This window comes from Mytilus californianus, unplaced genomic scaffold (assembly GCF_021869535.1).
Source record: "Mytilus californianus isolate M0D057914Y unplaced genomic scaffold, xbMytCali1.0.p SCAF_10, whole genome shotgun sequence".
Classification (NCBI taxonomy): Eukaryota; Metazoa; Mollusca; class Bivalvia; order Mytilida; family Mytilidae; genus Mytilus; species Mytilus californianus.
In genome coordinates, this window is record NW_026262582.1 from 35,704,229 (window position 1) to 35,716,170 (window position 11,942).

The 11,942-nt window shown below is 33.3% G+C and overlaps 1 long non-coding RNA gene across 2 annotated transcripts; it reads right to left on the minus strand.

Annotated features, from left to right (window-relative positions):
• Positions 1–3,756: 3,756 nt before the first annotated feature.
• LOC127719077 (uncharacterized) lies at positions 3,757–11,145 on the minus strand. 2 transcript variants are annotated; one of them, XR_007990153.1, is made up of 5 exons: positions 11,063–11,145; positions 9,461–9,531; positions 6,008–6,113; positions 4,519–4,587; positions 3,757–3,857 (listed from the first exon to the last, which is right to left on the minus strand). It is a non-coding gene; the product is annotated as an uncharacterized LOC127719077 (long non-coding RNA). The 2 variants fall into 2 exon arrangements; XR_007990154.1 differs by having other exon boundaries at positions 3,780–3,857; positions 4,515–4,587.
• Positions 11,146–11,942: the final 797 nt, after the last annotated feature.

Consider the following 11,942-nt stretch of genomic DNA (forward strand, 5'->3'; position numbering starts at 1 on the left):
TTAGCAAGGAAGAAAAAAGCTTGAAACTTAATATAAAGGTTCATTATGATGCAAAATATATGCAAAAATAAGGGGTTGGATCCTAATTTGAAGTTAATTGAACTTGGAAATTTGAAAGCGTGATGGCATGATTGCCTATGGACACATATATTTAATATTTATGTGCATATGAAAGAATATTTGCAATATAATTACATGTACTAGTTACACCTATGAGGGCGTTAGACGTATTTAGTGCATCTAATTTATACCAATATGTTATTATCAATGCAGTTTTCAATAATTTAAGAGGGGTCTTTCAACGAGTTGAACATATGTAATTGAAAAGCATGATAAATGCAGGGTATCCAATTTCATTTAACGACATCTTGGTGTAAATGTAGAAGCAACAGACAGTAATGTATAATTTCAAAATTTTGTTTTGGTTTGCTTGGTACTTACTTTTGACCTAATCAAAGTTCTGGGATATATGCAATTTTGATGAACGTTAATAGCTAAGAAATTAAACTAGAGGCTCTGAAGAGCCTGTGTCGCTCACCTGATTCTAATTTGGTTTTGGAAATCATGTAAAAATAAATTAAAATCATAACAGATACCCTAATAATGATTGAGGCCAAATTTGGTCTAATATTGGCCCCGTAATTTAATAAAAAATCCTGATGGTATGTCTTTCCCGTAGGGTCTTATGTTAAACTAAGTCCCCTGCTGGCAGCCATCTTGGATGATAGTTTGGCTACAAAGTAACAACACTTAGTCAGCACCTCATTAGGACCATTCATGCCATGTTTGGTTTCATTCTATTCAGTGGTTCTCTAGAAGAAAAAAATTGTATTTATTTCCCATAGTGTCCTATGTTAAACTTACTCCCCCTGCTGGCAGCCATCTTGGATGACAAATCGGCTACAAAGTAACAACACTTGGTCAGCACCTCTAAAGAAACATTCATACCATACTTGATTTCAATCCATTAAGCGGTTTTCTAGAAGAAGCCATTTGTATATATTTCCCATAGGGTCCTTTGTTAAACTAAGTCCCCAGCAGCCATCTTGGTTGATGAATTTGCTATAAAGTAACAACACTTGGTCAGCACCTCATAAGGAACATTCATGCCATGTTTGGTTTCATTCCATTCAGTAGTTCTTCAAAAGAAAACTTTCGTTTGTATTTCACGTAGGGTCCTTTGTGAAACTAAGTTCCTCGCTGGCAGCCATCTTGGATGATTGATTGGCTACAAAGTAACAACACTTGGTCAGCACCTCATAAGGAACATTCATGCTATCATTCCATGTTTGGTTTCATTCCATTCAGTGGTTCTCTAAAAGAAAACATTTGTATGTATTTCACATAGGGTTCCTATGTTAAACTAAGTCCCCGCTGGCGGCCATCTTGGATGATTGATCGCCTACAAAGTTTCAACACTTGGTCAGCACCTCATAAGAAACATTCATGCCATGTTTTATTTCATTCCATTTTGTGGTTCTCTAAAAGAAGACATTTGTATGTATTTCCCATAGGGTCCTATGTTAAACATAGCCTTTCTCTGGCGGCCATCTTGGATGATGGTTTGCCTACAAAGTTACAACACTTGGTCAGCTCCTCATAAGGAACATTCATACCATGTTTAATTTCATTCCATTTAGTGGTTCTCTAAAAGAAGACATTTGTATGTATTTCCCATTGGTCCTATGTTAAACAAGTCCCTCTCTGGTGGCCATCTTGGATAATGGATCGGCTTCAAAGTAACAATACTTGGTTAACACCTCATAAGGAACATTCATGCTATGTTTGGTTTCATTCCATTCAGTGGTTCTCTAAAAGAAGACATTTGTATGTATTGTCCATAGGGTCCTATGTTAAACGAAGTCCCCCACTGGCGGCCATCTTGGATGATGGATCGGCTACAAAGTAACAACACTTGGTCAGCACCTCATAAGGAACATTCATGCCATGTTTGGTTTCATTCCATTAAAAAGGACGTAAATGGACAAAATTAACGACGACGACGGACGACGACGACGACGGACGACAGACGCCAAGTGATGAGAAAAGCTCCCTTGGCCCTTCGGGCCAGGTGAGCAAAAAAGTAACAATTCTTTGAATAAAAATCAGCGCTATTAATTTGAAGCAACTAGGTCAGAGATCAAGGTCACAACTGCAATTGATTGGCCGAAAATTTGTAAACATTTAACAGATGTTATCATATTTTCAACTTTCACCAAATGTAACATGAAAATTCCCTTTGAAAGGCCAAGATCACAGTACCTAGACCGAAATCATGGAAATGTATTGATACGGTGCAATGTATTCATGGTCATACAAAATCTAATTTCTGCCTTGATTTTAGGTCACTTTTGTAAAAGTCAAAGTCACAGCCCACTCGAGGAAAGTCTGCTCGTCCATCCGTTTATCATAAAATATTTGATCAGCCAGCAACTTGACAGTGATGAGTTGTAACGTTTGGGAACTTTTTGGATTTGTCAGATACCTACTTCCTGTTTGCCGATACTTCTTCAATAACATAACAAATTTTCTTTACACATTTCTCCAATACTACTGAATAGAATGACTTCATATTTGAAGAGCAGCTTAACAGCGCTTGTCAGACATCTACCTCCTTTTTCTGATAAGTTGAATAACAAGTGCATTCTTGTTGGTTTTCTATCCTTTAACATTAACTACAGTCAGCAGTTTTCACACATCTCCGTTGCAAATTGAAACTCATATTTAGTAGGATTGTTTATCATCATGCGGAGTTAACCGTAGTTTACCATTGTTTTTACATAAAAAGTGGTGTAGGAGTTATTTATGACTTTATTCTTAATAAATAAATGCAGTTTGATTGCCAATAAGACAACTATCTACTAAAATTCAAATGAAGTAGTTATCAGCAATCGTACGGCCTTCAACAATGAGAAAACCCCATAATGTATAGTCGGCTATGAAATCCACCGTCATGAAAAATATGAAACAATTCAATTGAGAAACGGCATAAATGTTAACAAAACAATTTATGAAAAAACAAATATAACAGACATGAATCAACAACAACCACTAAACTACAGGCTCCTGACTTGGGACAGGCACATAAAAAACATGACGGGTTAAACATGCGGTGACCGCTAAATCCTCACATAACCTGGGACAGTAGTATTACAGCACATTATAAAAACAAACAGATAAAATGAGTTGCAAGTTGCTGAACTCAAAAGATCTGTACGAGGCACAAAAGCAACATAAAATCAATAGACATGAAGCGCCGATATAAGAGTACTCGCAAGTACTGAAAGCTATGCCAAATTGCAACACCTGACTCCGGTAAAAAAGATAAATGTATTGCTGTTCAACATTCAATAGCAGATAATATAGAAAGGAATATAAATCCGGCTTTGAACTTAACCGACACGACGAGTCGGATTTTTAACTTTTACTTCCAATGGTAACAACCAGCAGGCAGACATGTCACCCTACACATTATTCTGACTCCGTACCGATTAGTCTTTGCTTTGATACCTAAATACCACGTGATTAGCAGAGAAGCTGCAATAACCAATTTTTAAATCTGTGGTCTGATACACTGGTGATGGAACACTCAACCTCTAGCATCTGAGACTAGGAAGCTACCTCGAAACCACCGAGGACGTAGAAAAAATAAACGTACAGAAAAAAAACCCCAACCAATTACATTAACTAAATTTTGATCAAACAAATGCTTTCGTCAAAAAAAAGAACTCAAGGCGCTGAATTTGTTTTCAATGAAAATTAGTTTATTTCCAATTTTAAACTTCTTGATGATAATTGTTCTTTGCTGTCTCCCTAGCCTTAATCATCGCCTTTTCTTTGGAGTTATCAGTCATCACCTAAAATTGAAATGGTCTATGTAATCGACATTATACTTAAATAACTAGATCTGTAGATCACTGTTGGCCTTCTTTTCAGCATTAATTGTTTTAACACTTCAAGTTTCATATTTATTTTCAGATGTCATCAATGACATTTGACTTAAGATGGTTTCGGATAAAGATGATAATTTTCATGTTTTTTTTTGTTTGTTTGCTTTTGTTGTTGTTGAGAAATAACTAATATTAATTGCTAGTTTGCATTGGTATCAAACATCCTTTGACAATTTTAAGAAAAACAATCTCCATTGTTTTCCACTATTTAGAGTTTACACAATAATTACACGCTACAAAATTAATTCGTATAATATAACTATAATTGACATATAAAATATATATTAGTACAGAAATGAACATAAAAACGATGCAATCTGTTATATTTTATAGAACATATGCAATCGATAGTTTTATATGGTTGATTGGTCACAAAAACATGTGCAGTTTTGATATGTGACATTGATATATCATATGCACATGACAAAATCCACACCAATGACATAATCTTTATCAATAGACATGATGTTCTAAGTCATCTGGTCTCTAGTGGAGAGTTGTCTCATTGCCATATACCAAATCTTCTTATTTTTATATTATTTTATTCAGAATGTATTTACATACCTACCTACATTCATCAGTCATATTCACGTTGCCGACAAAGAAATCAGCTCTACACGTTCCACACACATAGTTACTGTTCAAAATCAATAATATGATAATAAGAAGAAAGCGATTGTATTGCACATATAGCAAAACTAAGGCAACAGTAGTTACCGATGTTCAAATCTCGTGAATACATTAAGAAGAGACCAATCAAGGTTAAAAAAAAAAGAGAATCGCAAGAACACCAAATGGAACAGGCCGGATATCAACTGTCAACATTAATTCAGTAAATAACATTTTTTAAGACAAATTTTTACAATGATTTTAAATTAAATAGAATTGTTGCAACGAAAAAGCTGAACTTCATATATGGATACCCGTTTTCATGATTTGTGAATAATTATAAAGGTATGGTGGAGGAATTTTAGTTTTCTATCTGAGATCTTGAGTAAGGTAACACAGATCTTAATGTATAAAACCGAGATCGCAAGTAAATCAACTGATATCACTGAACGTTTGCATTAGTTTTCGATTCGGAAAACCGAGATTATTGATGTTTGACCGCAATTCCAATTTGTTTGTCCGAATGTTTGTTGGCAATGTATTAAAACCTTATATGTAGCAACTCATAGAGTTCTAAATTTAAATATATTTATCAAAAATATTTTGACATTCTTGTCATTTTTACAACATTTTTCTTACAGCTCAATGCTAACTTTTTCTAATACATTTTACACTCCAGATTTGTGTACTTATATGCTGTAATTGGTCTTACCTCCATGCTATGCATACATTGTGTTAAAATCAGATATATTGCTCTTTTATATAACAGGTAAAACGAAATAGATACAATAATAAAGTAAAAACCGGTGACAGATAAAAAAGAAAAAACATCACATGTTTTCGTCTATTCTGTTACTTTTACAGAAAACAAAAATGTTTAGACATATTTGATAATTCTCCGTAACGGTTATAGAATCTAATGCATTCTAGGTAGTTGTTCAAAAGCGTACACCAAAGTCTTGTTATTGGCTAACATCGTCTTAAACCATGGAAATTCAACCAATGACGTCACCATATTTTCATTTTGGAATACGAACAATTCAATTACCAAAAGTCCTATAGATTCTGTTCTGAATCTACGACATGTAAAGTTAGAAAACACATCTTCAAAATAAAAGAAGATAAGTTTAAATACGATATAATCCACCAGGGGTAGAATATAAATGAGTAAAATTGTGGAAAATAAGGGACTGAATTTGTATACAAACTACCGCTATTGTTACGTCATATGAACAATAACACATTAGATAAGTCAAAATAAGCTAAATTAACAAAGATTATTCACTAAAAATGTTAGAAAAAAAATAAAAAAGGGGGTTCCATTCCCCAAGCACCTTCGATCGCAATCCATATTAACACAGTCACAAAATATAAAACAAAACAAATAAGTATATGCAAATATAGTTTTAACCCCTTCCACACAATCACATATCTGAAAACATACTTACTAGCATTCTGCTCTGGGGTACTTTGCGCACTTCTTTGTTTGGCAGGGCAAAGGACTCTCGCATGGGTATATTGGATTGTCAGCAGTGCACACGTGTTTTAGCCCGCCTACAATATACCAGCGTTTAAAAAAATGTACCATAACCACAAAAACATTTGTTATACTAAATACTAAACATTTCATAATCGTTTCAGCAGGTTTCAATTGAACATTTTTTCTCAAAGAGAAAAAAGAAATATGTTAATGGTGATATTCTGCGAACACAGATATATTATAAAATAATTTTGGTAAAATTAACATATAAAGTGTTTATGTTATTTGATTCTTTGGACTACTCTCTCATTAAAGTATATCCCAAGTGTATTTTTTTAACATTTATAGATACAATTAAGACCAAAATATTGGTGGATAAAATCATCAACATTTAACAAAGCCTCATATCGACGATTGCCAGAAATTGTGGACTTCCTTTGCGTGATGTAGTTATATCTTTAGTATACGCAACTAATAGTTTGCTGAAGACAAAAGCAACTTAAAGGTTTTAATTTCAATACGTTATAAATGGAATAAATATACCATTGGTATCCCTCATTAAGGAAAGTTGTTCTACGTTGTTCTAAAAAAAGAGAAATAACAGATAAAGAACAGAAAATAATGGTGTCCTAAAATAAATATAGAATAATGAGCAAAATAAAGAAAAGAGGAAAATAACATCATGAAAAAAAAATAACCCCGCTTCCAAAGCCGAGATCTTTAGATAGTGTGCTTCAGTTCAAATCTAGAAAGTCAATGTACAGTATCACAGAGACAAACATGGGTATAAAATACACGGAATCACATGATCTAAAAAGAGTATAAAACAAGGTGCCTCAAAATTTCCAGCAATTCAAGCAATACCAATCCTACGATTCAAAAGTCACATAGTCATTCTAGTGGTATCGGATATAAAAACATTAGAAGGTCGTAGGGATAAAAATTGAACAGTTAACGACAAAATGCAAATATAAAAACACACCCACGATAATATGGTATTGGTGATATTAAATTGTTAGTTTACATAATATTATGAAATGCTTACTTTCTCTCTGACTTTAAAATGTTGAAAGTAATACTCTATAGTTTTTATGTATGTTGGCGTTTGTTTTTGTTGCAGTTCAGTGTTTCTGTTGTTCCTCTTATAGTTGTGTGTTTCCCTCGGTTTTAGTTTGTAACCCGGATTTTTTTTCTCTGAATCGATTTATGACTTTTAAACAGCGGTATACTACTGTTGCCTTTATTTATAGATTTGGTGCGTTAGAAGAGCTTCATTTGATTTATCTTCACCTGGAGCGCCCAGGTCAAACATTTGCCAATAATGTATATAACATTAAATACTTGAGGAGCTAAATGACCAAACAGGACCTTAAAGGAAAAGCTGAATCAACCCGTAAACTGTTGGAATCTTAGTTTTCTGAAAAACAGACATTTATAAACTGACTTTCCTCTCTCCAAAATTATTCTTAGATTCATAAGTATGAATTGCATAATACAAAATTAAATAATGTTTTGTATTGAAAAGATCGATCGATTTACGTAGATATCGATAGGCAAACCAGTCTGTAGTCAAAGGAAACTTGAAGATATTTTGTTTAAATAAGGAATATGTAGTTATCATTGACACATCGACGCATTTGAAACAACATCTGGAATATATATTCTTTGTTTATTATTTCACTTTTGTTGAAAACTGTTCGAAGTTCCCAATTGATTTTAAATAGCATAGTAGATATTCGCTCATCCTGTCGGTTTGTTTCGGTATGTATAATCTATATCAGCTATACACGGAGAGACATTGTCCATTTAACTCCAACTACTTTTTTTGTCATTGCGTTGTCAGTTTTTCTTCTACTTATGAGGTTTGAAGGTCTCTTTGGTATCTTCCTGTCTTCTATTTAAACCAAACTTTGGTCTATCGATGGGGATAAAAAAGTTTTGATTTGCCTTATTTCTCATACGTTTGATCTACAGAGTACTTCCATGAAGGAGGCTATTAAAAGAGGGGCGAAAGAAACCAGAGGGACATTCAAACTCATAAGTCGAAAATAAACTGACAACGCCATGACTAAAAAAGAAAAAGACCAACAGAAAAACAATAGTACACAAAACACAACATAGAAAATTAAAGACTGAGCAACACAAACCCCACCAAAAACTGGTGGTGATCTCAGGTGCTCCGGAATGGTAAGCAGATCCTACTCCACATGTGGCACCTGTCGTGTTGCTCATGTTATTACAAACCCGGTAATAAGTCTAATTCAGTAGGTCATTGCGGAAAAAGGGGACGCGATAGTAGTTACGACATTAGGAACATATCCGCTATCATCTGTGAAACGGATATCCCATAACGGTCAACCAACTCGTGATGGCGTCCGTAAAATACACAAGGGGATGATTTCAACTTCACCACTTGCAACTCTTGGTTTAATAGCTTCCTTGTGAGCAGCAACACTCTATCAAGGAAATCATGATAGGAAATACAAGCCCTGGAATATCGTTTCAACCTGAAGATTATATAGTCCGTATGTAGGCGCTGCTGGAATGTTCCTACATAGAAATGGAAAGTTCACAAATGGGAAGCTGAAATCATCTCTTTTGTCGTAAAGTTTTGTTTTCAACCGACCCACATTGTCAATTTCTAGATGAAAGTCAAGATATGAGGCAGACTTAACTGTGTTCTTAATCTCAAGTTCGATGGGATAAAAGCGTTCAACAAAGTCACCAAATTTTGAATTATTTAGTGAGAGAACATCATCTATATAGCGGAAAGTAAGTTTAAGGATACTGCTAACTTTTTTTCTTTCTTCCTAAGAAGTTCCTGTATGGATCAGCCTCATATGAATAAAGGAAAAGTCGGCAAGAAGGGAGGCACAGTTTGTTTCCATGAGAATGCCGATTGTTTGTTGAAAAACACGTCCTCTAAACGTAACAAATATGTAGTCAATCAAGAAATCAATCATCTTGATAATGTCAGTTTCAGAATATTTTTTGTTTGAATCAGAGTGATTTTTTTACAACGTACGATTTATCTCTCCCTAAAAAAAGATACTTGTATCTACGTTGGCCATTCTTTTTTATGAAACAAAGCAGGACAAAATCTTTCAATTTGTCTTTTAGTTTGGAATGGTGAATACTTGTGTTAAGTGTAGAAAAGTCAAATGTTTTAATACTATTGCAAGATGAAAGAGTCTTAGATTGTATGTACTCTAAAAGATCTTTGTAATTTTTTAGTATCCACATCTGATTCACGCCACCTCTAGAATAGGTAGTTTCAAAATAACTTTAAAGCCCGGCTTTGATTGCTGATAAAATTAATGTTAATAATTTAGAAAGAGGTTTCGTGGGGCACTTGGAAGATTAAAATACGTGGTGTGCGTAGTAAAAAAAATCAATAGATTTTCAACTGTCGTAAACTTACATAAAATCATATCTATTTTCTTTCCGTCTACTTCAAAATAGCACTTGCACTTTCCGTCTACATCGTGGGCTCTAAGAACAAAATAAATTAAATGATTACTAATAAAAAAAAACCATATAAATATACATCGTTATCACTGAAGTTGTAAGGGCCTCGGTGTCCGAGTGATCTAACATTTTCATCTACAGTGATCACTAGCCTGCCAATACTGAGGTTGTGAGTTCGAACCCAACTGGAAGTGTCAACGTATTTTTGTTCCGCCCAACAGAATAAAAAAATAAGGAGATGTGGTATGATTGCCAATGAGACAACTATCCACCAAAGTTCAAATGGAGTGGATGTAAGCAATTATAGGCAACGGTACGGTCTTCAACAATGAGAAAACCCCATACCGTATAGTCGGAAGTTCCTTTGAAAACTATAATATTGATTCCTCTTGGAAAATAAAAAAAATAAATAGAAAAAACGACAAAAAGACATACAACATTATTCAAAACACAACATAGAAAACCAAAGACTGAGCGACACGAACCGCATATGAAAACCGGAAGTGATCGCAAGTGCTCCGAAAGAAAGCAAAGAATACTAAAAGGATTATATTTGTTTGAACTACGACAAGACCTTGCTATATATGTGCTACTTTCATACGCGTTAAGCTAAAATACCGTGAAATTGATTTCAAATTGCAAGACGTTTTGAAAACGCCTATAGTGGAAAAGAAATCCGGAAGAATTTCATACCGAGTCTCATATGAATCTTATGTTCTACGAAGAATATTATTGTACTTTAAAGAAAACAGCACCAGAAAAGCAAATAAAAGTTAGAGATAAAAAGGATTGGAATCTTTTATAAATGGTGAACATAGAAAACAGATGGACGATGCTTTTTCTGTTGACAGTTACTCACTTTTCGGTTGTTATAAGTGTTTCCCGTCCAGTTTCAATATAATATATTTCAAAAGACTCCTGTATATCTATTCTTTCGTTACAGTCCAGTTGCTTTTATATGTTGTTTCAAAAAAGACCTTTATCTATGTTTTTCTTTATTAATTAATGATTTTATAGAAATATTACAGAAAGCACGTAGAACGTAGAAAATTCAGTATTCATTACTTGGAACAAATTAATTTCGACAATGTAGTTGATGTTTATGTGGTTTCTCGAATATGATGTAAATAGAGAAATACAGAGGGAAACAAGGAAGCGAAACAGACAACAGAAACCGGAGTTATGTTTTTAAATTAACTGTTTGTCCTACATTTTTTTAAATTTAATATTAATTTGTTTCAAAAGAGAAGTGAAAAAAATAATTTTTTGTCGAATAAAAATTAGAGGGAAAAATAGATAGAACATTTAGCTTAAAACAATTCTGTCTCCAGTATGCATTTAAAAAAAAAAATTTTTTAAAAAGATGAATTGTCGGTGCCTTGCTAGCTTTGGAAACAGGACTACACGAAGACTCCCTAAAAAACCAAACATGACATAAATAAAAAAATGAATATTCATAGAATGATAAATCCAAATTCCCAAATATATAAAAAAAAAAAAAAACTTAAAAATCAAATTCAACGAATGATCGCAATGCATATTTTGTAATACTTACTTGGGTACGGCGTTCGGAAAGTTTTTACAATTTTCTGTTACACATATTTCTGAAAAATAACAATCAATACACTTAGAGCTAAAACAATGAAGTACTTTTACATTAGAATGGGGGACATATGAAATGATTGCACAATTACGTGCAAACTAATTGTTATAATCGGCGAATATTTTCGTTAATCCTTCTATAATTCTACAAAATAATTAATACACACAAACCTATTAACATTGTTGAACTGCTTGGTATAACTCAACTCAAAATTGACAACAAATTAATCAAGGTCTGGAATGGCATGGATTATTAACTTGGTATTAGGAAAATAGATAAGAAATGCTAGATAAAATATTAATGGCAATTGATTGGTTGAATAAATGTTCTTAACTATACGAAATAATTAAAATTAGTCGACTATATATTTAGATTATAAATAAAATTAAAGTGTACATGTATGATAATCGGTAAAATAGAAGGTGACATTGAACATATTTATGTTATGATATTTTACTCAGTTCCTTCTTTTGAAATTTTAAAGACGTGAAAACATGTAATACTATAAGCATTTACTTGTTTTGTTGTCTTTTTACAATTTTTTTTGAGTGATGGATTGCAACGTAATAACAATTTTCCATTGAACAGAAAATAATGCATGTGCTCAACTGGAAGGTAAGTAGAGAAGTTTTATCCCAAATCCACTTTATAAAACAAGAAAAAACTTTTTGGACAAATTTAGAGCTGAAACATACGGGAAGATTTCTACAATTACTATTCTTATTTATATAGAACACAGAATACATCCAAGATACAAGGCTTATAATTTTGTACGCCAGATGCGCGTTTCGTCTACAAAATACTCAACAGTGAAGCTCGAACCAAAAAAGTT